Source organism: Humulus lupulus, chromosome 9, assembly GCF_963169125.1.
Source record: "Humulus lupulus chromosome 9, drHumLupu1.1, whole genome shotgun sequence".
Taxonomy (NCBI): Eukaryota; Viridiplantae; Streptophyta; class Magnoliopsida; order Rosales; family Cannabaceae; genus Humulus; species Humulus lupulus.
In genome coordinates this window covers 57,871,754-57,877,359 of record NC_084801.1, presented here as the reverse complement: position 1 = coordinate 57,877,359, position 5,606 = coordinate 57,871,754, and the positions used below count along the sequence as shown (strand labels likewise).

General features: G+C 40.5%; 1 long non-coding RNA gene across 1 annotated transcript; it reads left to right on the top strand.

Annotated features, from left to right (window-relative positions):
- Positions 1 to 467: 467 nt before the first annotated feature.
- On the top strand, positions 468 to 2,427 carry LOC133800686 (uncharacterized). Its single transcript, XR_009876565.1, has 3 exons — positions 468 to 1,168; positions 1,250 to 1,789; positions 1,928 to 2,427. It is a non-coding gene; the product is annotated as an uncharacterized LOC133800686 (long non-coding RNA).
- Positions 2,428 to 5,606: the final 3,179 nt, after the last annotated feature.

The following is a 5,606-nucleotide window of genomic DNA, read 5'->3' as shown; positions in this document are numbered from 1 at the left end:
TAGTTTAATATGTGAATTATTATTTTAGACTTAATTTTTAAATTAATTGAAATTTAAAGGGAAAAAAATTTCAAAAAATAATTTGAAAACTAAAAGAGGATAATACTTATAGTTGAAGAACTCTGTTTTTCCCATAGACCAACTGAAAGTGAGTTGAAAAATCATTCCTTAAAACCCTTGATGGAAAGGCAACTTCTAATATTTCATTGCCGAAAAAACTGAATTCATGGAATAGAACAGAACCCGAAATTATGAAATCCAACACTCAAATGGGTGAAAATCCATATTAACTCGTTCATTTAACAAAAACATCAATCACAAAATAGAAAGCAAGTACAAATCACAAAAAGACATACTTAAAGAGAGAATCAGATTGACCAACATGCATGTTTCTCATCCTTATCTGGTCCTTATGTGATTTCACATAAAATCATATATCCCATTTGTAACTGTTAGCCAGGCCCAATTGGTCAGCCCAATTAACATAGACTTGGTGGATATACAAGAAAGGTGGTGGACTGGATTAAGAAGTCAGCCCAGGAAGATACAACTCAGCAACCTGCTGAAGAGAGCTCCAACAAGGAAGGAGAGGTTGCTGCTCATACGAGGAACGAAGAGGAAACACCTGCGCGTGGAGCTAGAGTGCACGTGAGATCCAGCTGGCTGAGGGACTTCGTGAGCATGGAGAAGCATTAACCAATTCTGGTGTAACCAATTCTGTTATGATGTGTACTTTCATTTCTTCTTGCATACTTGTTAAGTATAAATAGACTTTGTAATGGCTGGGATATATTTTATGTTAAATGAGAAGCTAAAAATCATAGGGAGATTGGTACTGTCTCGAAGAGTACAATTCAAAGCTAATATTGGTGTTTTCATTGTTCTTGATCATCATGAAGAATGAAGACATTGATGCCTTTCTTCAATCCTTGGAGCTGAGTTTTAAACAATATTCTGATGCTCAATTGGAGTAGCAGTTCGAGAAATTTTCTGCGTTGCTTGACCAGCATGTGCCCAAGATGGAGGAGCGTGTCGGACAAGGTTCGATACCAGCTTTGCTAGACATGGAAGGGAAGGGTAGCATCACTCAAGATACGAGACGTTCGCCAAGAAGGCGGTCAGATTCCAAAATGGACTGCCGCAAATTGAACTCGATTCTCAAAACCTTGTAGGTTAAGGTTCCCTATTTTGATGGATCGAATGTAGAGGATTTGATTTATAAGATTAACAATTTTTTTTATCTTCACAGGGTGGATTATGCTATGCGTTTGTTTGTGGTTGCATTTCATTTGGATGGAGTCCCATCTACATGGTTCCAATGGATGGAGAAATGAGGTGTTATTTAGGACTGAGAATCATTTTTAAGAGCTCTGTAACAGCGATTTGGAGCATCTATCTATGATGATCCCTTGGGTCGAATATCGAAGCTCACTCAAACTAAGAGGGTCTCTCAATACCATGTCGAGTTTGAAGCTCTTATGCCTCGAATTACACGTGTTGCATAATTTATGTTCTTAAACTTCTTTATTTGGGGACTGAAATTGGAAATACGCAGGGAGCTGTTGATGTCTAAACCACTAGACTTGGTTGATGCTATGGCTAAGGCCCAATTTTTTGAGGAGCATAATGATGATTTGTCTCTTCGCCGAAAGCTAGAGAATACTCGTTACAGGATGGGTTGTTCGATCGTCTGCTACTGCTAAAGGGAATTCAGCAATTCAGCTATCTTCAACCAAACAGGAGTCAGTCTCATTAAGTTCGGCTGGTTCGCATCTGGGCTCTATTTCAGGTAATACTTCACCTATCAAACGCTTATCTCCTTCTAAGTTGAATGATCGAAGGGACAAGGGTCTCTATTTCACATGTCATAAGAAGTTTAATTATGGTCATAAATGTAAAAATCATTTGCTGATTTTGTGTTGTCAAGAGGAGGATGAATTTGAGACAGGTGTTGAAAATGAGCCTCAAGAATTTGAAGAGGTTGTTGAAGATGAAGTTAGCCTGTAATCACTGTCAAACTCTTTGAATCCACGAATTTTTCGTATCATGGCAAAGCATGGAGTTGAATCTTTGGAAGTCCTCATTGACACTGGCAGCAACAACAACTTCATCCAAGAATCCTTGGCTACCCGTTTGAACTTATCTTGGGAGGACACCAAACAATTCAAATTCTACATGGGTAATGGTAATTTTTTACTATGTTCGAAGATATGTAAGGAAGTTGAATTGATATTACAGGGGCATCGCTTTGTTGTTGATTTATTCATTGTAACGCCCTACTTCCTTAGAGCCGTTACTAAGTGAGTTTTTAAACGTGCATTCAACTCGCTAATCGAGGTTTTCAAGTCAAAAGTGTAATTAAATCATAAACAGCGAAACAAAATTTGAAAATAATTCCATTTACTATAAATCATTGAATAGTTGACACTTGGGATCCCAAGAAATTGTTTAGAAATATTTACAACATATAATTTACAAATTTAAGTCGACTAGACGATAAAATCTAAGTTTTAGTACAACCATCTCCCAAAACCATTGGTCGTGGTAGCCAGGCAGGCCAAACATGTACACGGCGCTTCACGCTCTCCGTACTCATAGTTGGTTGACTTTCCCCTAGCCCTTACCTGCATCACAGAGCACCCGTGAGCCGAAGCCCAGGAAGAAAACCTTCACAAGCAGTTAACATATACATAACAAACACTTAGCATATAATCAGGCCACCAATAGGCTACACACATACGGCCACGCCTTCCCAGGCGCTTTACCAGGCCCTGGGCTCGCGGTCCACATCGTGAGGATATCCCAGGTATCCTATAGGGTCTCACCCTGGCAACTCGCACTCCACGTGCTCAACGCTGCTCTCAGCCCCTTGCCGTACTCGACCTAGCACTCAACGTGCCCAACGTCGTTCCCAGACCTTTGCCGTTCCCGGCCCCTGCCGACCTCAGCCTGCGCCGTTCCCGGCTCTCGCCAAACATTCATCTAATCGCATTCATAACATAACAAACATATAATGAATACTAAAAAATTCAATCAAAGGGCTACGCCCTGCAATTCAGACATATTGGGCTCAGCCCTGCATACAAGCTTTATGGGAACAGTTGTTTTCTTACCTGTATCCCGAGCTTTCCGATGCACCAAGGCCGCGAGCACGGTCCTCCAACCCGAGCCTCTCCGGAGACCTAGTCACAACACATATAAAACATTCTTTAATACTAACCAATCCAAAACCACTTCCCGGGACCAATCCCACACTCTCGGAATTCCCAAATTCCTAAAACAATTCATCGGAAACATCCCCCGAACCCCCGGAGCAAAAGCTCCAAATTGCAAAATTCCATGTTCTGAAAAATAGCCTAGTGTCGTGGCGCTACCCTAGAGGGCGGCGGTGCCCAGCAAGTCAAAAAGCCTTCCCCTATCCTAAAGCAGCCTCGCGCCACAGCGCCCAAGAACAGGGCCGCGACGCTCCTTCGCGAACCCAGAAATCTGGGTTTTCCTCTGCATTTTCCCCGATCCAAAACACTCCCAATTCAACCCCAATGCATACCCAAACCTCAAAATCAATCCAAAACCCTAAATAAACCGTCTAAAAACCTATAAACACCACCAACAAGCTCAAACACACAATCACACCTAAAATTCACACTTGAGTTTCAGATTTCAAACACTTAAACCAAAACTTGAAAGAAGTGTAAACCAAACCCCTAGACTATTAAACCATAACAATTATAAGAATTCAAACATGTTTAGTACTCTTACCTCAATCAAGAATTCAACTTGAGCTTCCTCCAATCCCAGCTTTAGACCAACTCCTCTTGACTATCAAGCTGAATTCTCACAAAACCAGCCATAACTATCCTTAAATTTCCATTCTTACTTTCTAAAATTAAGCTTAAAACTCAGTAAAACATGAGCAATTCTCACCTCAGAACAAATCTTGATTCTTGTTTGGCTTCAATTACTTCAAATCTCCTTAACTCCTCTCCTAAATCTTAGAATTCCCAACTCCCTTCCTTTCTTCCTTTTCTTCTCTTTTCCTCTAGGTTTCTTCCAATTTCAGCATAAACAAACCATATGGCTAAGTGTAATACGTATCCCCTTTTTCCTTCAGCTGAAGTAATCTATATCCCTGTCAAATTACTATCCTATCCTCCCATGGTTATCCTCTCCTAACTAAACCTCAAGGGCACTCTTGTCCTTTCACTTATATTACAATTCTACCATTTTCCATCTAAACTTGTTACTCTCAGCAGTTACTAATGGTTACTCAGGTTACCTAATCACCAATAACCATTAACCACAAATTCTCAACTCAACTCACGAAATTCCCCAAAGTACCCCTAGGCTCCTCCCGAGCCGAGTGTGAAATCCCATTGTGACTTTTGAGTTATCTACCTCTCTAGGACCATCTCGGTACGTGCATCACATTATTATCACCACACTCACGTGGTACAAATCACATAATACAATTATCACATTTATGCCCTCAACGGGCTAAAATTACCAATTTACCCCTATCATGCAAACGGGGCCCACATGCATATTTATACCACCTAAACATGCATTCTAATCACATATTCATTTAAATTCATATATTAGCATATTAATTCACTTATTGCCCTCCAGGCACGCTAATCAAGGTCCTAAACCTTATTAGCAACTTGGGGTGTTACATTCATACTGCGTATTTGCAGATTGGATGTCGTATTAGGAATGCAATGGTTGCAAACTCTCTGACCTTGCATTCATGATGATAAAGCACTCACTATGGAGTTTTTGTGAAGGGCAGTGTGGTTAAACTAGCAGGTTCACAGGAGGTGCCAGCACATCAGCTCACTTATACATAGTTCCATGCTCTACTAAGGGAGGGTGAAGTTAAAGATCTATACAGATTCATAGCTATGGTGGAAGAAACCAGCAACACGACTACGACTACGGATCTGAGCAGTTTAGAGGTTCATTTTCCCACCGAAGGACAAGGGTTGCTCACTGAATTTGATGTTGTTTTTTATGAACCAAAGCAACTACCACCACACTGTAGTGTGGACCATAAAATCTTATTGCATCTCGGATTAGCTCCCATCAATGTGAGGCCCTATAGATACTCCCTTACTTTCAAAAAGATGTCATTGAACAATTGGTTAAGGAGATGATATATTTTGGCTTTATTAGACTGAGTACTAGCTTGTATTCTTCTTCATATCTGTTGTCCAAAAAGAAAGATTTTGTGTTGAATATCGAGCTCTCAATGGAATTACAGTTAAGGATCGATTTCCCATTCCGACCATTGATGAGCTATTGGACAAGTTGGATCAAGCAGAGGTGATTTTGAAATTGGACCTTAGAGCGGGATATCATCAAATACGCATGGACCACTGGGACATACACAAGACAACTTTCTGAACTCATGAAGGAGATTACGAGATTGTGGTTATGCCCTTTGGACTTACAAATGCCCCCATCCACTTTCCAAGCAGCCATGAACCAGTTGTTTCAACAATTTTTTATGAAGTTCGTTATTGTTTTCTTTGACGACATCTTGGTTTATTGTCCATCTTAGGAAGCTCATGTCCATCGCTTGCGTCTACTGTTACAACTTCTCAACA